Source organism: Artibeus jamaicensis, unplaced genomic scaffold, assembly GCF_021234435.1.
Source record: "Artibeus jamaicensis isolate MK-2021 breed Jamaican fruit bat unplaced genomic scaffold, CSHL_Jam_final contig_466, whole genome shotgun sequence".
Classification (NCBI taxonomy): Eukaryota; Metazoa; Chordata; class Mammalia; order Chiroptera; family Phyllostomidae; genus Artibeus; species Artibeus jamaicensis.
The window spans coordinates 18,596,152-18,618,750 of NW_026521844.1; the positions used below are offsets into that span (position 1 = coordinate 18,596,152).

At 40.5% G+C, this 22,599-nt stretch overlaps 1 protein-coding gene and 1 long non-coding RNA gene across 3 annotated transcripts in view; one reads left to right on the top strand and one right to left on the bottom strand.

The window, feature by feature from the left end:
• Nucleotides 1–16,690, bottom strand: part of LOC119055238 (uncharacterized) — a 36,714-nt gene extending 20,024 nt beyond the window's left edge. The window contains exons 1-2 of one of the 2 annotated variants that reach the window (XR_008392043.1): nucleotides 16,440–16,690; nucleotides 11,896–12,074 (exon numbers count right to left, since the gene is read on the bottom strand). This is a non-coding gene — a long non-coding RNA (uncharacterized LOC119055238). Of the gene's footprint in view, nucleotides 1–11,765; nucleotides 12,075–16,439 lie in introns of both variants that reach the window. The other variant, XR_008392044.1, reaches the window with a different exon arrangement.
• Nucleotides 1–22,599, top strand: part of SLC9A9 (solute carrier family 9 member A9) — a 529,357-nt gene that overhangs the window by 450,823 nt on the left and 55,935 nt on the right. The gene's annotated exons all lie outside the window — the stretch shown is intronic.

The following is a 22,599-nucleotide window of genomic DNA, read 5'->3' on the forward strand; positions in this document are numbered from 1 at the left end:
AGTGATATTCCCTAGAACTTGGAGTGCACTTGCTCTTTCTTCTAAGCTATCTTTCCTTGGGTGATGCTCTGCAGTTAACATCCTACTCAAAAAGAGGCAGAACCCTTATTTTAGTATTTTTTGAAAACTCAGTCTCATCAGCCTAGCTCCTATTTGTAGACTTTGCTTAAATTAACCCTCGGGTTAAATTATGTTACGATTATAGCAGAGATAGCATATTCTACCAAGTCAACTTCAAACTCGTTAGTCTGGAGCAGCAGGAGACATGAGTCAAAGTGCTGGACTTAGATCTTTGCCACATGCCAGCTGTGTGACACGGGGGAAGTTACTTGAACTCTTTGAACCTTGATTTCCTAATTTGTAAAATGGGGGTGATGATCATAATAATAATGCCTACCTTTCAGGACTCTTGTGAGATTTTCAATATTAAACTTCAGACTAGCATAGGACTGAGGAAAAAAATAGGTCCCTCAGTAGAGGGCTGCTGTTATTATTATTCAAGGACGTGAATTGATGTGTTTTACTCTCCTTCCTCACCACACTGCAGCTCTTCTCTCATTTCGTGGGTAAGGCTTGCCCAGCTACTGCCCAAGAAGAGGAGCTTTCAGGGCTGGCTAGGCATCCCCATCTCTGCAGGGGCCAAAAACTGTCATTAAACCCCCTCTCTCATATAAACATCTTTAAATTCAACTGCAGGCACTTCAGGAAAAATAACTCTGTTCTAGCTCAACAGTGGTCTGAAATGCCACATGTCCCTCACTGGGAGCAAACACACAGAACAGGGACTGCTCTGTAGGTACCACTCCAGTCTCACAGCAGCCAGGCGTAGAGGCTGGGGGCAGGGGACCACTGGATGCCCACGGCTGCAGTTGGCAGAAACCTGGTGCAGCTGCCTTCCTCCTGCACTGTGATCAGGAGAATCACTGGGGATCCCACTGACCATACAAACAAACTATTTTTCTATCATAAAAAACAATTGCAAGCATTGCATTCAAGCAATTATTTAAATGAATTCTATTCCTTGTGAGAAAACTCAGGTACTCTCCAGCTAAATCAGAAATCACATTCAAAGAACATGCACTTGGGCCCCAAAGGTCACAAAACAGCAAAATTTCAAGTCAGAAGTCCTGGTTTTTGTCCCCAGCTTTGCCAGCCATGTGAGCTTGAGCCAAGCCCTCCAAGCCCCAGTTTCCTCATCTGTAAAGTACATGGAATGCCCCTTCTGTCCTTTAACAAGAGCACTTCCCCAAACACAGAGCAGTCTGCATGCAAGCTCAGCAACCCCTGAGGCCCAAATAACCCATGATTCCTGTACAGTATTCTCCACGGTTTTTAAAGAGCTTAGAAATTAGAACTTATTTTTCAGTCTCTTATACGTACTTATGCTTTCAACCAAAACCACATTGCACAATGGAAGTGCCTAACACAAATTTTTCTGTGAGAATTCAGCCAAACAAAAGGCACTTTTATGAAAAGGAGTGTGTTTTCTCTCATGGCTTTATGTGAAGAAAGGGAAGAACTGCCTGCCTCCCTCCCCTGCACATTCAGAATCTACTTTCCAGAAACAGCACGCTTGTCATGTTTTTATGTTTACAAGTTCAACAAAATGTAATAGCCCGTATTTTTTAAGTCTTCACCCAAGGATATGTTTATTGACCTTAGGGAGAGGAAGGGAGGAGGGGGGAGAGAGAGAGAAGCATTGATGTGAGAGAGAAACATCATTCGGTTGCCTCCTGTACCTGCCCTGACTGGGAATCAAACCTGCAGCTGAGGCCTGTGCCCTGATATGGGGATCGAACCACAACTTTTTGGTGCAGGGGATGATGCTCCAACCAACTGAGTAACCCAGCCAGGGCCTAGTAGCCTATTTTGATAGCATTCAGTGAATAAAAATGCTTTCTTAGATTTCCAAAAGGTAAATAATTGACACACTAATTTTCATGATTCAATCACAGGAAACATACATGAAAATGAAAGAAATAAATGGAATAGAGTTTAACAGGCTGCCATTAATTGCCATTTACCTTCCCATTCAGCTTCCTGCATTATCTGATTTCTACCCTATTTCTGATCAAAACAAAGGAAGCAATTTTACATTGCTCTTGACAATACATAGACTCATCTTTTTTATGAAGCTCCTTAACCTTACAACTGGATTTTCTTCATCAGTTTGGTTTTGGAAATATTCTCTGAAGACAGAGTCCGAAATAGCTGTTTACTCACAGTTACCTATAAAACACATCTCAGGTATTTGAAGGGTTGAAAAGATAGCTATCCTAAGTCAAATAGGATGGCTATGAATGAGCGTGGGCAGGTGACAATCCTGGTGCACTTTCTGTTTTAGCACAGAGCAGAAGACATTCTTCTCTCTTTACAGGTAAGGAAACAGAGGCTTGGCCAAGCTGGGACTAAAACCTAGAGCATGGAACTCCCCATCCAGGGGTCTTTGCCCTGTATTGTGCTTTATAGCTCTGAACCTTAACTGGGAGCAGTTTCATTGGAGGAATTTTTTATTTCATTTTTATTCCTTCACTTACCTGTTTCCTTGAGTTATCTTCTTCATTTCCCCTTTTATCTTCCTTACCACTCTATTTGTTAATGCAAACAAACAAAGCTGTGCCTGCCCCTCTCCCACACTACCATATATAAAGCCCCTTCTCTATTAAAGCTCTAAATGATTGGTTGCCAAGCTTGTGGAAGTTGCTCAGCCTGTACATGGCCAAATTCAATGATGAAATATTCCTTGAGTGTTTTTTGCTGAGAAAAACTTCATCTGTCATCTCAAAGACTCACAGATTGGCACTTTCTGTAGTTTTAGCCATTGCTTCAGGTTATGAGTCCTACCAGGTCCAAGTTCATTCAGGTCCTTAAATCTTTAGATGGTTTGTGTTTATTTGATGTTTACTTGGTAAGAACAAAATTCCATTTCCTTTCACTTGCTTTTCCAGAGTAATTAGTCATTTTTCTCTCTCGACATAAAGAAAAGCTGGACTTGCCCTTGACCATAATATTACTTGTTATTTGGTGAAGAAAACTGACAACAGTCATTTGAAAAATTTTGTGGGATTCGAATGCAAAGTTTTCACTATTTTTCTCCTGATTTATCATTTTATTTCTAATTCTATCTCTTTCCTTTTTCATTTTATCCAGAAGTTTTTAAAAAAAACAATATAATATTGGATATAAAAAGGCCACATAGTACAGAAAAAGGAATGAGACTTCAGGCTAGTTATTTTTAGGTATATTTTTATGTCATCAAGCACAGCTTTCCCTAGCAATTAGCTCAGCATTTGTTTTGCTGAGAATAATGGAAAAATTAAATGAGGTTTCCCTTTGAGTAAACTTATGGTTTTCATCCCTCTCTCTCCCCATTTTTTCTCATCTGGATTACAGTTCTTTGCATACAGCAATGTTTCTTTATACTTAGCCAAATGAACAGAAGAGAGTATTTTTTCGCACAAATCGATTATGCTGTGAGTTGTAGCTGGCATATAGCAGAAATCTATATTCAGATAAGACACACACAAGCTTGAGCTTGTTCTTGAAATTTGTTTTGTCTGTACTTGGGGCCTCCTACAAATTTCAGGGGAGAGGGAGTAGTTAAAATTGGACTTAGTTCTTTAATTTAATAAAAAAAATTCTTTATCTTCAGTGACTCTAAAGATTTATAACTTTAAATTAAACATGTTTTCTCCTTCTGTAGACAAGCTGTATTAGGATGGCATATGAATAGATGAGACCCTTCCTGATATAATAGGGACCTCTGTTCCCTAAGATCTATGGTTTTCCTCCAATTTTCTATTTATTTACATTGGAATCCAAGCTCCATCATTTTAATAACACCCTTGCAAGTGCTCCAGATCCCTCTGCCCATTATCTCTTTGGTACACCCATCTGGCAAAACCCCAAGCAGTGAGGAACCCAACTCTCTGCCTTTGAGGAGACAGCACCCGAGTAGCTGAGCCCTGTTACAGAGATTTACACACCTGGGAAAACTGATTCCCTTATAAATTATTGATCACCAACCTCAAATGAACCCATACTGCCCAATTACCCTACTTCACATCTCTTACAATTTTTATCCTTAATTACTTTCTCAAACATATATCTGCTCTTCTCAAATTTCAGCTCTCCAACTTTCCTCTAACTCTCAATAAATAAGCTTACCTCCTACTTCACAGAACACCTAAAAGCCATTAGATGGGAACTTCTCGCCATCTATCAAACATTAAAAGCAACCAGCCTCTCACACTTTCTTCCTTTGTGACATCAACCATTCTTCAACTAAATCATTTCAAACTGTTTTTCAGCATGTTTAAGTCTTAACCATTTAACAACCACCACAAAAATAAAAATTTCCAGGAACCTCACAACCCCTTCATCAATCACCTTTTATCACTTCCCATATCATAGTCAAACTCCTCAGAAAAGTCGACTCCACTCACTGTCTCTCTTTGTTCCCTTCCCACTCCTCACCACATTCAAGAGGGAACCGTCCCTCTTAAGCACTTTGCTGTAGCAGCTTATTAAGTCAGCTGTGACCACTGTACCTCTAAACCAGATAGGAGATTATTTTTTAGTTCTCTTATGCCATGTCTTTTTAGCAGCATACAATGCTGTTGATAGCTCTCTTTTTTAAATTATATTTACTAAATTTATAGGGGTGACATTGCTTAGCAAGATCACATAGGTTTCCAACGTACATTTTTGTGGCACACAATCTGTTTATTGCAATGCGTGTTTACCATCCAAAGTCGAGTCATCTTCTGTCACTGAAAATTTGGCCCCCTTTTCCCTTTTACTCCCTCCCTACCCCTTTCCCTTTGGTAGTCACCAAACTGTTGTCTGTGTCTGTTTCAGTTTTATATCCCACATATGAGTAAAATCATACGATTCTTAGCTTTTTCTGACTGACTTATTTTGCTTAGCATAATATTCTCAAGGCCCATCCATTATCCATGTTGTCACAAATGGCAGTATTTCATCTTTTCTTATGACTGAGTAGTATTCCACTGCGTATACATACCACATCTTCCTTATCCAAGGACACATTGGCCACCGTGAGTAATGCTGCAGTGAACATAGGGGTGCATGTGTCTTTGTGAATAAATGCCTTCAAGTTTTTTGGTTATATACCCAGGAGAGGGATTGCTAGATCATATGGTAACTCACCTCTTAATTTTTTGAGGAACTTCCCTACTGTTTTTTATAATGGCTGTACCAGTTTCCATTACCACCAGTGGTGAATGAGTTTTCCTTTTTCTCTGCAGCATCCCCAGCAACTTATTATTACTTGTGTCATTGATAACAGCCATTCTAACAGAAGTGAGGTGATATCTCCTTGCAGTTTTGATTTGCATTTCCCTAGTAACTAATGAAGTTGAGCCTCCTTTCATTTATCAAGTTGCCCATTTGTGTGTCTTTTGGGGAGAAGTGTCTGCTCAGGTAGACACTTCTGAATTACCCATTACACTTTAGAATTACCCATTTTGTAATTGGATTTTTTGTTTGGTGTTGAGTTATATGAGTTCTTTATATATTTTGGTTATTAAGCCCATTTCAGAGCTGTTGTTTGCAAATATCATCACCCATTCTGGTGCTTGTCTTTTTGTTTTGTCGTTGCTTTCCTTTGCTTTGCTGAAGCTTTTTAGTTTGACACAGTCCCATTCATTTATTGTTAATTTTACTTCCCTTGCCTTTGGGGTCAAATTCATAAAATGTTCTTTACAACCCTTTTTGTAATACTCGTTCTATGGCTATGGTTTTTGTGACTTGTCATTCCCTGAGTTTTCTCCTGCTTCTCTGATCAGTCGTTTTCAGGCTCATCTTCCTTTGTCCACTAAATGTTGACGTTCATCATGATTCTGTCCTGGGCTCTCTTCTCTTCTCACCCTATTCCCTATCCTTCAGTGACTCCATCTGTACTCTTGGATTACAATAATATGGAAACAGAGATGAGTCACAAGTTTATACCTCAGTCAGACTTCAGACTTATAGATGCAACTTACTTGATTTTTCTCATTTGTATGCCTTAAAGATGCATTCCTTTCAATATATCCAAAACTATGCTCAAGAACTTAATGTTCTCTTCATTCTGTTATGTGAATAAAAAGCTTAAGCATTTTCCTAGAGAACTCTCTCAGCTGTTACATGGATCATGTTTCATTCATTTTACTACCTTCAGAATTCACATTCAGGACAAATAGTTTAGAATGTCCTGATTGTTATTATTTTTGTTTAACTTTTTAAAGAACTATATAACACCTTTTTTACCTTTCAATGCACTGTAACAAGAATGAATTATAAATGGAAAATGATGGGAGTATAAAACACTGCACAGGACCAAGTATTTTTTGAAAAAAAATAAAAAACAATTACATGCCAGAAAACATTTTCTTTTTTAAAAGGAAAACAACATTAAGAGTGGGCACCATTCCTGTTACCTTCTTAAGGCCAGAGTTACTACATTACACAGAGCTGAAGCACATAAAGGACTGTTATCTCCACCAAGAATTTCAAAAGTTCTAAATGGATTACTGTCTTACCTTCTTAGGTACACATACTTCTCACATTTAGTGGAGCTGTAGAACAAAGTTTTAGAGTTAATTTTATGGTCATAAAATCTTGTAAATGGACATCATAAGTATATTGGATTTCTCAAGAGACCTGTAACTTGGCCTATAAATGAGATGCCTTGTGAAGAACTTTAAAATTTGCCTTTACTTTGAAGAAGTAAGTGCTACAAAGTTAGAAAAAACATTTTACCTTGTTCTCTTTTGGTTTCCACTGTTTCTATGCCAGTAAAGAGAGAGAGATTCTTCTGCAAAGCCTCCTAAGAATACAGAACTAAATACATCAGGATATTGAATTGTTTAAGAAAATGTGTTGCATTTTTGCAACAAACCCTGTACCTATAATGCAAGTTCAATGTCCATAGAAGCTTTCCCAAATAATACATCCCCCTCTGCCAAAATACTAAGCAACCTCCAGCAGTCAATAATGAGCATAATTAATTATTAACTTAAACAACAGATGACATCAGAGAAAACTGGCATAAATTATCCAAAAATGAACTGTGAGTGAATATGTCCATTTAATGAGTCTAATTTACATGTTTTCCCCCCTGCTGTTCCCTTTGTAAATAATTTTTATTTAAATAACTTTCAACTCGAAAGCTAGAATTATAATTAACCTTGGAGTTACATGGGTTTGATGGATAAGCCATTCTTTCAGCCAAAATTTGCAATCTGTTCAAATCATTGATTACTATACCTGGCTGGTTGGTTTGTGGTTTTTTTTTTAGATCCATATTTACTTAGTTAGCAGCTCAGGACCTTGCTTAGAGCTCAGGTCACAGACAGAGACTCCTTAAATGGGCACTCATAAGATCTAGAACCATGCTTTTAAGGCAGTAGTGTTGGGTAAATACCCTAGGTGGAAATGTATATCTTCTGGTGCTTCCTTTTATACCCAACCCTGAATCATCACTGACACATCAATAGAATCAATGATAGGTACACGGCCTTCACAGAAGGCCCATCCAAGTTGCAGCAGACCCTTTAAATTCATTGGAGTGGGGGGAGTACAACAAGGACTCCTGCAGTTTTCTCTCTATAACATTTTCTTGCTGAATCTAAGACAACATGCTGAAGCCGTGTCATTGATTTGATCGACTACCACTTGCGGCAGTTCTCATTTAGCTGTTGAAAATTACTTTTTTTCCCCTTTATATCTTAGATGAACAGCTCATTCTGAGAACTGGCTTACTCTCACCCTCCATTTTCACACTTTGCCTAGAAAAAGAAAAGAACTTTAAAAGAACGTCTTCCTGTTCCTGTCACCACAAAAATAAAATCGCAAAGAATTTAATGCTTCCTGTCACACACGTGCTCGTGTGCACATGATCACACACAGTCAGTTTCCTTCATAACAAAAAAGAAAAGAACCACGGGAAAGAAAGCCGGAACCTCTTTGGTATTAAGTCTGTGGGATGTGCTACACAACCAACCATTGCTTCAAGTCAAACCATTCTCCCCTCCTCCCAGTGTCTGAACTGCACAGATCAGTCATTTCAATGACTAAAGGAATAAAGACTAGAAAATAGGATAGTTGCAGATTTGAGAAACTATAGAAGTGTCAATGCCACTTGTGTTATTATAGTCATTTTTGTATTAGTAGCATTTAGGGACTATGTTATCTAGCATTGGAGGATTGCTTTGATAGTTTGTTCAAAGAGTGATAAGATAGAAAGAAAAAATAATCTTTTTAGGTAGAGACATGTTTCTCTGTGTGTGTGTATGAATACACACACATGTGTGAATTTGAACATGTACTAGACACACTCTACCCATCCTGAGTGATTAAATAGATCGCCCAGCAGGAAGTTTTATAGCTAATTTTCCGTTTCTTTGACCTTTTGAAATAAGGTGATATAGTGTTCACATGCATTGCCCAATTTTAACAGCTTATTCAGGTTAATCTTGATGAATCTAATTCTTGGTAGCTAGTTGTTTGGTCTTTACACTTCATTTATTGGTGGATTCTGCTCTGGTTGTTACATAGATGGTGGCATTGGGTGGAGTGTTTTAAATCTAAGCTAATTCAATAATAAATAGAAATATATCAACAATAAGCATTACAAGTGGCCTCATAAGGAATCTTCCACATCAGTAAATTCTGGATCATGGTCTACTGGTCATAAAGAAGCAGAAGTTCTGGTGTTTGTTTCATTGACAGGTTTCATTGACAGGTGTTGATCCTAGGGGATCAACGAGCAGCTTCTAAGATGGTAAGCAAAGTGCTCAGATGGACAAAGGGAGGTATAGAACCCTAGTTTGCATTTCTCTTTTGGCAGCTTCCTCCTAGCTTCCCATAACAGAGCTCATGTCCAGAGTGAATTCACCAGGAATCAGTGACACTCAACTCATAGGGTCCTTTCCTTGAAAGAGCCCCCCGTAAGGGATCTGTCCTTATTTTACATTTAGTGCCTTATATTCTTTTTGTTAAAAAGAGCCTACTAAACTGGGTAAACTTCCAGCTCCATAAAATCTAGATCTACTCCTGTCTGCATGTGAGTAAGCATGATAGAGAAAATATGGTAAGTTTATGGTCTTATAATTTATGGTATTATAATAATTCATACCATCGTGAATGATTTCAGTCACTACCACCCATACAGCACCGTTTTCCTCATTTTCTTATTAGAGTAGTTTTGCTAACAGAATATATTTTCAGTTTTCTTCAGCCGGGATCAAAACTTCCTCAGGAAATTTAATTCTCAATTTTGGGTCTGAAGCTGATGTTATTTCTCGCCAAATCTCTCCCCAGCCATTTTGCACAGCGTGTAATGCCATAGCAAGCAACTTGTCACCTCCTGAAAAGTGTGTTTAAACTCACAGATACCCAATAATGATTATTACAGGATGCCTTCCTAACCTTTTATTTTTTGGTCTAAATTTGCAGTGAACAGTTATGACCTAGAATGACTATCCTATCTTTTTTGCTTCTCAATTCAGTTATGAATTTATGATTTTTTTTTTCTGGTAGTAAAAAGCACATTTTTTTCTTTATTTCCTTTTGTTTATTGTTGTTCAAGTACAGTTTTCTGCTTTTCCCCCCACTCCTCCCCACCACCTCAGCCCTTCCCACCTCCCTCCCCTGTCTCCACACCCCCCCTTGTTATTGTCCATGTGTCCTTTATAATTGTTCCTGTAAATGCTTCACCCTTTTCCCCCATTATCTCCTCCCCTCTCCCCTCTGGTCACTGTCAGCCTGTTCTCAATTTCAATGTTTTTGGCTATACTTTGCTTGCTTGTTTGTTTTGTTGATTAGGTTTCTGTTAATGGTAAGATCATATGGTGTTTGTCTTTCACCACCTGGCCTATTTCACTCAGCATAATGCTTTCCAGTTCCATCCATGCTGTTGCAATGGGTAGGAGCTCCTTCCTTCTTTCTGCTGCATAGAATTCCATTGTGTAAATGATATGATTGTTTTTAAATCCCACTCTGGATCCCTCATATCACCCAGACCACAATTCTTTAAGTTCAGCCCTTGGAGGCTCCCACACTGGTCCCATTACAAGTGCATGTCCCCATAACCAGAAGTCCTGGGGAGTTAGGTACCCATAAACCCTCTTCTCCGAAAGGTCTGCAAAAGAGAACGCTGATGAGCAGTGAAAATATTCTAATTAGAGTAAATCACCTCCCACTATTCTCAAACTAATGGTATCCTGAGAAAAACCCAGGCAAAGAATTGACTGTAGTCAATGTAAATACCAGACGCTTTGGGGCAAACTTTTCAGCCTAAAGGATGGAGGGAGGCATATTCTTCAGAATTTTGTTAAGGATTTTTTAAAGAAATTTCTTAGAATTAAGTACCTCTTTCAGCTTTAATTATGATTTTGCCACCAGCAAGAATAGTAATAATTGCTGAATACAGTAAATAATATTACAAGTTATATCTGAGGAAAGATTCATGCCCCCTTTCCAGCATAAATCTCAGCAAAAAGGTAAAAACAGAGAGCCGGGGGAGGGAAGCTGCCCAAGACCAGAACCGAAACCTCTCTCAGAGTTTCTTCAAGGACACCACCAGGTACAGAGTGTTGAGATGGGGGCCCATCTTGTTTCCCACTGACGAATTCCAGCCACTCCTTGGTACCTGTTTTCTCACCATCCTAGCCTCGAGGCCTACTGCATGTGCCTGACACACAGCAGGTGTTCTAGCAAATATTCAATCAGCAGAGAATCAAAAAGTTTCCTTTAATTAAATGGTAGTAAAATCACCAATGTATTCCCGTGACAGACTTGCTCTAATTCAGGTTGACGCTGCGTGTTGTCTTTTGACCCCTGCTCAATCTCTTATTTGCTTATTTGCTTTTGACTTAATTGTTGTGGTTTGGCATACTTGTGCACAGAATTTAGAACCTCATTCTGTGCTAGGCTGGTCGAGCATAAACTTACAGTTTGCTGGCTGACAGTGTGAAAGGGTATCCAGGAGACTAAGCATGATATAGTAGTCCTGAGGGCATTTAAGACGAGTTTAATCAACCAGGATTCCAAGCTACCTATTATTTTGTTTACAGTGCCACAATACGAAAGTTCTCACATTGTGTCCTGATGCTTTTGAGATTTTTCCTATGCATTAGTCTGTGACCTGGCTGCCGGTTTGTTCATGCCAGTTAACACCGTTTGGAGACCTGTAATTGTACATGTGAGCACCCCACATAATCCAGGCGGCAGCATCCTTCTTATGGAAGCAATTGTCACTCCCAGAGTTGTATCAATAATGATAAGAAAATTGTGAATTGATCAACAATTGTTAAGATGAAGCGAATGATCAAAACTGAACACAGCCAAGCACAGCCTTGAATCAGGACAGGCAACCATCAGAGTCCTCGTGACTGTTGAGAACTCAGACCCAGCCGGCACTGCAATAGCTTTCAATGACATGGCAATACAATGCAATGTGGAGCCTTAGGAGCATCAGTGAAAAGGATCTGAAGAGTAATGTATTCGTGTTAGAAACCAAGGACTACGTCAGTGTTGAAGGAGGGAGTGTGACATAAAGTGAGGTTGGAGGGAAAAGGAATGCTGTGCGTTGAGCAAGAATTAAGCAGCCTGGGACTCATGCAGCAAAAATCCTTATGTAAGGCTTAAGTGAGCGAGAGAGCTGGAAACTGCATTTCTTCCCTCCAACCCCTCAGTTCGTATGCAGCTGTGCCGATTGTAATTAATTACAAAGGAAAAAGCTGATGGTCAATACATACTGGTAGTGAAGGAGGCCGAGGGCGCCTGTCCAAGGAACTGCATGATGAACCTGCACACCAGGAAGAAGCACTAACGAGGAGATTGTGAGACAGAGCAAGGTAGAATTCCAGGGGACTCACAAATAATTACCGATGATAATGAGAGTGAAATCAGTGGTGGCAGACAGTGGCACGGGGAGGTCAAAACTTCATCCCTTGGGCTGTCGGTTGACAAGAGTCTTATGTGGGAGGCATTGGTGAGTTTTAAATTATGAAATCTGAAGGCCCCAAGCAGTCTCAGCCACTCCTTGGCTATGATTCCAGCAGTGCCTGACAGAACAGAAGGGAAGAAATTTTCAGATCACGTGGCATTCTTTTATGTTATCATTTAAAGGTGGTATGACATTGTTGAACTTAGAAGGGCTTTAGATTTAAAACAAATGGGTTTAGACTCCTGTCTCTTTCACTTAATAACCAAGTGACTTGGGTAAGTCATGTAACTTTTTCAAATGTCTGTTTACTACTCTTTGAAATGGGGAGACGCTATTGTCATAGTGTTGCCAAGCACTGTGATTATTCCAATTACTTGATAGCCTAGACATACAATTCTCGGGTTGTTTTAAGTTGTTTTTTAATCCGAAGGTGATTGATTTGTCCTGGACCATTCTAATTCTTTTTCTCTGCCCAACGGCTGGTCTGAGTAGAAGCAAGATCCTGTAAGGTCATCCCCTACTTTGGGGTGCAGGTGGGTGTGCATTATTTTTAAAGAATCATTTTAAAAATATATATATACGCATGGCCCAGGATCAGTGATACACACACCAACGTGGGCTGGAATGAGTTAAGTCAAAAATAAGAGATTAAGCAGAGCTGACTGTCTGCCACTTGCTCCCCAGTTTCTCTCTGTCTCTCTCTGAGTTTCACGAAGATATTTTTTTAAATATACCTCTATGTCCTGTCTGCCTGTCAGGATTTCCAGTCTGACACAGAAAAACACAAAGACCAAATGAGGCCGAAAATGTTTACTGTGTCCTCCTCTCTGCCACTTTATATACAAACTGAATTATTACAGAATCAGGAGTCAGTTTTATTTACAGTGAAGCCTCTAAGGATGTACTTAGACACAGCTGAGTTGACAACCACAACACTTTGACACTGCAGTCAAAATGGGCGCTCTTTCTGCTCTTTGTCTCCGAGATCCGCCAAGACCACTGCAACAATGTGGCCAGTTTCCAGCCTGGTACACCTTCCACACCTCTCCAAATACACAACTGTAGGTTTAAGAGGGTTTTCTATTTAAAGGGGCATCCATATTAACCTCTTATATACAAAAGTCACTTAATTGGTCTTCAAGGATCCCTCCTGGCTTCTTTTACCCTTTTCTTTAAGGACCAAAAGGCAAAAAGCATTTGACACTCCTCCATGAGGTCACAGCTGCTTTCTCTCTGGCCCTGACAAGAAGCAGCAATGGGTTCTGATTGTCAGAGTGCCCAGAGAGATGCTTCTCTGCCATCAGAGAGGATGCAAGTCTAGGAAGCAAGACGAGGGCCTACAAAGCAAGGCCAGGGTCATCGTAGGCTGGGGATCCCCATTCCCATTCTTATCCCCAAGAAACTTTATCAGGATGTATGAACCTACCTCTAAAGTCATAGTTGATGGGGAAGCAGCTCAGAGTCCCCTGAGGCACCGGTTAAAAGTTCAGAGCCTTGCCTTCCCACTGAAAATTCTGATTCAGGCAGCCGCGGGTAGCGCCAGGGGATCGGGAAAGCTTTGGGAAAGCCCTGAAGGCCTGTGAAGCAGCCGCCCTATCAGTAGAGCCTGACTGCTATGCCCGTTGGACAAAGAGAGCACTGAGCTTCAGAGTCAGAGTGTGAGTAAGGGGCTACATGGAGTCATAGACCAAAATCTGTTAGAGTCCAGAGAGCCCACACTTCCACCCACTGTGATACAGTCCCTCCAGTGCAGTGGGTGATGAAGTCTTAACTCACTTCCTTCGCTGTGGCGTCTATTACTTTTCAGCATGCTTCCAACAGCTCTGTGTTAATGTATGCTGTTGAAATCTAGTCACCGGAATTGTGAAATCCAAAACTCTACCTTTAAACCCATTTTAAGTCCATTGGCCACAGTGTACAGGCCTGTAGGTAGATTCAGACCTCTCCTGAGAGTCAAGTTGATAGCTTTGTGACAGCTCTTCTCTGCTCTATTCTAGCTGCTTTTTTTCAGACATATACAGGATCAAAACTGGATTTCCAGATAATTAAAATGGAATGAAGACCTATTGATATACATATGCAAATGTTTTACCCAGAGATTCTTTATGTCTAGAGCAGTACTCTTCACACCAATTGTAGCCTTTGTTTTCAAGTATAAAATTAATAAAAGCAAAACTCTGGTTGCAGATGGGATGAATATCCTAGAGCCTAGGGTTTAATTCTCTCCCCCACTGTCTTCTCCTCACTGTGACACCCCCTGGGGTCCCTCTCACCCACAAAGGAATCCAAACGCTCCACAGAACACTTTTTCCAATGATAAAAAAGCAGATGCTAATGAAATACATAAGAGATTGCTGAGAGAGTAAAGCATAACAAATAAATAAAACATTCTTTACTTGTCTCCATTGCTGGAAATTAAAACAATATGATAACTGAAGGCATTAGACTTGGAGTTAGGAATTCTGCACTCCGTGGCACAGGGAAAGCCCTGGGCTCACCTGGCTACAGTAACATGTCCCTCCCGAGCTCTCTCTTCATGGCCTATCGCCCTGCTGGCTGGTAGGTGACATACAGGTTGTAAATTAAATACACATCGTGGGTGTTAGCCATTATAGTTGCCTTGATTGTGTAGTGAGATTTCTAGAATTGAAGTTTTAAACCATGTAAGAACTTAGTGTTTACCGTGAACACTCTGCTACCATTATTATTTTCCTGCTTACTAGTTCTGGAACAATCCAAGTAATTAGGCAACCATGAATCATTGTTCGGTTGCTAAATTTGTGAAACAAGTCCAAGTTTTACAGACATTTGCAAAAGGACATTTAACATGAGCCAAAGTCTGCAAGTTTCGAGGTTTTCTGTATGTTCACAGGAATCACAACCAAGCAAATGACCTAGTCAGGACAATGACCCAATGTGCCCACAATGAGGATGTGAGCCAACCAGAACACAAAGGAAAGTACAGTCTCTGCCGGGTGGCAATGACCTTGTTCTGACCCAGAGAAAAATGTTCATGTTCTCATCAGTCTTCCCCAAAAAGACTACAGTAGGTGTAAAAACACCCATTTCCTGAGCCAAATGGCCAGCCTAGCCTCCTTCACAGCAAAAGCCTCAGTTTTTAGTTTCTGAAAGTGAGCTTGATTATAGCCAGGACTAACAACACACTCCCCAACTGCTCAGATTTCTTCTATCTCCTGTACATGGAGGAGTGAAAAGAATATAACTTTTGGCATCAGATTGCTCTATGATCTTAAGCAAGTTACTTAAAGTCTCTGAGATTTGGTTACCTTGACTATAAATTGGGGATAATAAATACATATTTAGGGGGTGATGGGTTAAATGATATTATATATCAGCAAACACATTGAAGAATGCCAAGAAAGCATAGTCGTTATTAGTAGCACTATTTGAGTAAAGGCCAAACATTGGCAAATCCTTTCCCATCATCTCCAAGTCATCTTCTCTCCTCTCTGAGTTCCTATTGAAGGAAAATTAAAAACTCTTCTGTTAATAAATGTCCTCATTAACTAATACTCAGACAAGTGGATCTCAATGCCTGAGCGTACATGAACCACTTGGGCTCACTGGGTTGGGGTAAGGCCTACGTAGGTATAAGATATTTCTAACAAGCACTCATTTTAGTGTGCACTCAGATTGAGAGCAAATGGCTTAAACTATTAAACTGTTTACCATTAGTTCTCCTGATTCAAGACTTTCACTACTCCAATCCACTCTCTAGTGTACTAGTAAAATTGTCTTCCGAACAATCAAATATGACCTTGTCGTTTCTATATTTGAAAACTTTAGTTAGCTTCCTTTGCCTGTAGCAAAGATTGTAAATATACTTCTAAATCCAATTCCAGCAGAGTTGGTGGTGGCTTCCTAAAGCCCTGTGGAGAGATGGGCTGGCCTGGGCTCAGCAGGAAAGAACACCACTTACGGCAGATTGTGGTATCTGCTGTGAGAATAAAAAGCTGAAAGCTCTGGGCTTTGCCATTCCTGGCAAATGGAATAAAGCGAAAGCCCTAATACAATGCACAAGGTCTTGCACGTGTTATTTCTAGCTGTGTTTCTTGCCTATGAAGCCACAAGTTCTAGCCAAAATTTCTTATTTTCTTACTTTTCCTCTCAAGCATGAGTTCTTAACTCCATGATCTGCCCATGCTATTCCTTTGCCAGAAATGGCCTGGCCCTCCTTCCCCAACCCCATCCTTGATTCCCTAATCCATCTTTAAGATTCAATCTGAATGCTGAGAATTCCTGTGACTCTACCAGATATAATTAATCTCTCTTTCTACCTCTATACTTGTGAAGAATTTTTTTCTCTACCTTTATAACTGGCTTTGTCATAATATCATATGGTAATTTATACTGTGTTTGCATATTCCAGTTTCCTAGTACATAGTGTACATCATTAATGCTCAGTAAATGTTGATGAATGGATGAATGAATTCCTTCGCAACAGATACTATTGCTTACTCACGTTTGTGTCCCAAAGCCCATCGGATGCAGAGTAGGAGCTCGGGAGTCTGCTGAGTGACGGCTGCCATCCATATGGCAGAGTGCTCTGGGCTCATTGTGAGTCACAAACCAGGAGTCGCTAGCATGCTTCCCTCTGGAGAGATCACTTCCCACAGCAGCTCTTCCTTTCAGTCTTTAGGCCTGTTTTGTTCCCTATTTAACAGGAAATAATTGAATGCTCACACTGACTCAAAAATAACTTGAAAAGCTATAAAAATCATAACAGGTCTATTAGTAATATTGCGCAGGATGCTTTGTGGCAGCCCTGCCGAGCGCGTCTTTGTGCATTTATGTGGCACGTGCTCTTCTTACTCAAGTGGTCAAGGGCAACCCACCAGCCACTGCTCACAACCCTGTCACGTGCAGCTCAGCCTTGCTGGAGGCTCAGTGCAAGCAGACCTGACCAAGCTGTCCATGTGTGGAGTAAAGGGACAATGCCCAGGACACACTCAGCATTATCCCTCAATAGTTAGCGTTGCAAAAGCAATGCCACATCCTTGCTCCCTCACCTCAGCCCACCTGAAACAGAAGGGCTGTGCATTTCCCTACTAACTAGAGAGGTGATTCTGTCTCAAAAGAACTCTTATACGCTTTTAAGCATGAAAATGCTGAGATGCACAAATAGTTAAACTTTCTTGATTCTTTGTGGTTTACTCATTTAAATTAGCATCACTGCAGAGCAGAAACTATTTTGGCTCTATCCATAAGTGGAATATCTAATGTAGAATTGCATTATAATAAAATATGCATTAATGCAAGCCTCATAAAGTGCTTTTCATGTTCTGCAGGCATTCAAAAGTTGAAAATGCCTATAATCTTATTTTAGTTGCTGCTCACATGATGATATATTAGGTTAATATGGTTAATTAAAAGTCACATTTGAAACAGTCAAAGGGATAGTTAATTTGCTGTTGACATTAACTTTAACACAGTGAAGCATTGTGGAATCGAGACAATGGGATTCGTTACTCCTGCTAGGAACAGATGGAGAATATTTTATAACATTCGGGAAATGCCATGTGCACGACACTCAAGAAAATGCAACTAACCATGCCCTAAAATGTGTGCCATTAATAACAAATTTTTTGCTTAAAAAGCCACTCTCAAAGTAATATCCAAACCACTTAATTGCCTACTTTTAAATGAGCGTGATGAGAGGGAGTTTTTTCCAGGTGCCACGTATTGGACGGTTCAGGTCTGATTAGTTGACTGTTTGGCACATTCCTCAGAAAGGACAGAGCCTGTCCCTTTCAGCTTGTGATAAGCTGCTGTTCTGATGTTGAATGTGAGATAAAATCTAATAAAGTCCACTCCCTACCACTTAAAGCTGAATTTAAAATAAAACAACTGGCCATTCTACTCACAAACATCTTGACTTCCTATTTATAAAGCTTCACCCCTCTGCCCTCCTGCCTAAAGTCCATACTGGTTCAGAAAGCAGCTGGGTTGCCCCAGTGCCCCTCATTTCTCCTGCGGTGGTTCTGGCCGGTGCATCAGGTGGCACCGGCTGCTCTGCACCTCACCATCCATGCCTGCAGCAGACACAAAGACGGGCCCAGTTCCACTTCCCATGAATTATGCCTCCCACATTTTTTAAGTATTTTAAAGACCTTTTCTAAGGATGTCCTTCTCGTTGCCCTTTTTCCTGTATCATGAAATAAAAACATGGAGCTAGGCCTGTAGGGCACACAGGAAAAAAAAACTAGCTCTGTGGGAGCCTGGGGCATGTATCCTGACAGCGGAGAGAGGGGGCGGGACAGCATCTGCGAGCAGCTAAATGGGACAGAAAGGGAACTCTAGGTCCCAGGGACAAGTTGCCCTCAGTCCCAGGACCCAGGAAGGGGAGCACTGGGTCAGTGTGGGTGTGGAGCCTGGTAAGCTCAGCTTCACCAGTGCTACCTACCTACCTGCCATCCCCAAGAGCTTGGTGGGAAATCAGCATGGTTGTGCTAATCAGTGATCTCAGATTTCATGTAATTGGAGATCAGCTGCTACCAACACAGAAGGGAGTTTCTTTTACAAGGTCTACAAGTTATTTATTTTTCATTTTGGCTATTTTTTTCCTCATGCCTCTACTGAAAACCCTGTTCTGCTGGTCTCAGGTTTCCAAGCTCTCATCTTTTTTTCTTTAAGCTCCTATTAACTGCCCTGCTGCTACTTCCACCCCAGAGACACACACGCACACACCCCTTAAAGGGACAATAAACTACCACATTGTAAGGCTGCCCTAAACAGGAAGCACCCTGCGTTCCACAGGATTCATCATGAGCATCATGGACCAGTGTGTTGTCTGGGCAAGCGCCACACTGAGACTCAGAGACAGCCCCTGTTCTTAAGTGGTTGGATTCTTGAAAGTGAACTGGATGCCTTCCTAACCCTTTTAGAGCGAGTGCCGTATGCAAAGATCAACTTGAGTGTAAAGTTCAGGGCCCACATCAAACAATAAGGTTATATTTTCAAGGCTTTTTAACAAAGACTCTAAAATGGGTTAAATGTGGTCAAACAAAGTTGATGAAGAATATTAAAAAGCACAAAATATGCATCCTTGCAGGCAGACAAGGGCAGCATTCCAGGGAGTAAAACCCAAGTACCATTGTGGTGGTCTTCGGTGTCCATAATAAATCAAGTGTTTGGAGAATGGATAGAACTAATCAGAGAATGACCCAAGGATCTTCCAGCCCTAAAGCTAACTTGTTATTGTAACCAGAAAAGCCCTTAGAACAACACGTGCAAGCTGGAAAGGTCAAGCAAATTGCCCCCAGGTTCAAGAGTGACAAAGTTACTTCCAGATAGAGAGTTGGAAGTTCTGATGAAAGAGATCCCAGGGAAATGGGCTTTAGATGGTGTGTAAGGTTTTAAGTCCAGGAGCTGAAAGGAGAGGAATGTGTCAAACTCGATAAGGAGCATCAGACACCAGTGTTACATCAACGTGCCATGACAGTGGCAAGAGAACTTCAAGTGCTTCTTTCTGGTTCACTGTTGCTATAGTTTCAGGTTGTTCAGATTAGTTTAGTGAAATAATCCCGAGTATCACCAAAGATCTTAAAACCAAAGAGTTATTAACTACTTTATGTTTTTTAATTACTAGACTTTAATTTTTAGAGCAGTTTTGTGCTTACATAGAATTTCAAGTAGAAAGTACAGAGTTCCCATATAATTCATCTCTCTCTGCATGATTTTCCCTAATTAACATTTCCCAGTGAGCAGTGATTGTACATTTTTATTAACTAAAGTCCATAGTTTACATTAGGGTTCATTCTTTGTACTGCACATTCTATAAGTTTTGACAAATATATATTGACATGTATGCACTATTGTAGCATCATACAGAACAGTTAATTGGGGGGGCACAATGACTTGTTTGTTTTATTTCATTTAGATTCATTTTATAATTATCAAGTTAGGATTTTTATATAACTTACTGAGGTGAGATGCACCTAATATCAAATTAAGCATTTTTAGAATAATTATTTTTCAATGATAGCTCAGATTCTGATTCCTAGATATCTATCCAAGATTAAAACCCATGTAGGCAAGAAAAACAGCTAGCACTTACACATGGAGCAGAAACATCCATGTAGAAAAACTTGTTGACATGTAGTGCAAGCAAAAAGAGAGAATTCTTTCAGAACCTTTCTGTTCTTAGTAAAACTAGCTTATCCAGGCTTGCATCTTTTAGTGGGAATTGGATCAGTTAGTGCTCACAGGTTGCAACGAATTTGGAAGAACTGGGACTACTTCTCGGAAGTTGCTGCATGTACTTGATTTTTTCCCTTGATAGCCTGGAAAATCTAGTTGCTAACACATTTCAGAACAGTGTGCCAACACACTCACCAAAACTCTGAGGTCAGACTGTCCTGTTAATGCTGTGTTACATTCAGAGTATTACCCCTAAGTATGCTGAACAGAAGAAATGGTAGAGGATATTTTTATATTCTCAGGAGGTGGCCGCAGATGAGAGACGTCTGTGGAAGAACTAAGAATACAGAAGAATGGGGCGTACAGGAAGGGGTTTGGCAGGGAAAATAGTTCTGAGTTCAAAAGACAGGACAAAAAAGTCTCAGAGCACAGAACATAGAATCAATCTACTAGTAATAATAGGAAGAAGCAGAAAAGGGAAAACAGACAAAAATATGTCTCCTTTCCCCTTGAATTAAAATTCATATTTGTTCCATATGGAACCGTGCTACAGGACTTCTTTTTGCACTGTTTGATTTGGTTTCTAACTTGGCATTTGTTTCTCCCCACATTTAAGAGGCAAATTCCTTTACTGTTCATTCACCCCAGTCTGCTCCACCCCAAGTCTACTTTTTGTATATTTCTTTCTCTTTCATTGTGGAAGGATGATTTTTTAAAGAGAAGTTTAGCTCTCACTTGGATTTACCATTTGCGATTTTTAGAGAATTAGACTTCCTTCCTCTTTCTTTTGTGTCTGAAGGAGCCTCTACAAATATGTTGTAGTTGAAATTCTGGAGAAAATATTTCCAGCTCCCCACTGTATTCTCAGAGTACTTGCCAAAATCATTTCTGAGCTTTTTCAACTGGAATTATCTTTAAAAGACTAATTTTTGAGTGTGTGTCTGCTGACAGATTCAAGGAGATCATGGCTGTTGAGAGAAAAAATTTACTTTACTTCCCCATGGGATAAATGAGCAGCCTCTTGCACCATGTGTAAGAACTCTGAGCACAGGTAAAAGAAAATGAGTCCCTGACAGAGAGACATATGTGGCTGTTGATTTCAAGTGCACACAAATATAACAAACACCTCACTGATTCTACAAGTATTTATTTAGTGCCTGCTAAGTACCAAACACTATATACTTGGTATCAGCTTAGAAGGTATAGCCTCTGTTACACAACTTACAGCCGAACAGTCAACTGGGAGAAAACAAAATTCAAGCAAATGGAATAATTACATACTTGTTCACCTTGATGGAGAGTGACTATAGAGGGAGGGCTTTGCCTTGAAGAAGGTAGTCAGGAAAGGGCTTTTGACATTGGAAATGAAAAGGAGCCAGCCTCTTAAGTAACTGAGAGAATAACAATCCAGACGAAAAGACCAGCATGTGCAAAGGCCTGGTAGGGAAAGAGCTCTGAGTGTTTAAGGAACAGAAACGCAGTCCATGTGCTGAAGTGTGGCAAGAGAGAGGACTAAGGAGAAAGTTCCATGGTAAAGCCAGTGAGGTATACAGATGGGCCAGTCCTGCAGTCTGTGTAGATTTTATTCTAAGTGAGCAGGCATCCATGAAAGGGTTTTAAGAGGGCAATAATGTAATCTAATTTACCTTTCGACAGACCACTTGGTTGTTCTATGGGGAATCATGGGAAACAGGGCATGACATCTGGGAGGCCTGTAAGGAGGCTGTGGCATTACTTAGTGCAGGCAGGAAATAATGGTGGCCTGGATGCTAGGAATTGTGACGTCTTCAGATCTAGTCTGGAAGGAGAGTTGTGGGCACTTATGCATTTGGTGTGGGGAGTGGCATGAGACAGAGGAGAAATCAAGACTGACACCTAGGGTTCTGACATGAGCAACCCTGTGGATGACAGTGCCACTCACAGAGTTAGGGAGGACCAGGTGGGGGTGCAGAAGACTCTAGAATTCCATTCAGACATGTACATGCATATGATTTGTTAAATTCTAGATGCTATTTAAAGCTATGGATGAGGTCACTTAGATGGTGTTTGGGGGAAAAGAAGAGGTCTCGGTAAGGACTCCCCAGAAATCCCTGTATTTAGAGGTTTAGGGGTCTGCAAGGCAAACTGTGAAGGAGAGACCCATGAGTAAAGGGAAAGCCAGGAGGGTCGAAGGTCATGAGAACTCAGGTAGGACAGTGAGTGGAAGAGAGTGGCCACTGTGACAGGGGCTGAGTGACACAAAAAAGAGTCCTTTGGAGTTGGAGGAACACAGCATTCATTGGTTGACCTTGATGAGAGCAAATGCAGCAGAGTGATGGAGCAGAAGCTAGCTGGGGGTAGACTGAGGAGTGAATGAAAATGAAGAAGTGGATATAGAGGGCATAAATTAACTCTTGAGTGTTTGAGCACTAAAAGGAAGCAAAGACATGGGGCAAAATGTGGAACAGAGTTGAAAATGGGAGAGACTGCATCATGTCTGCATG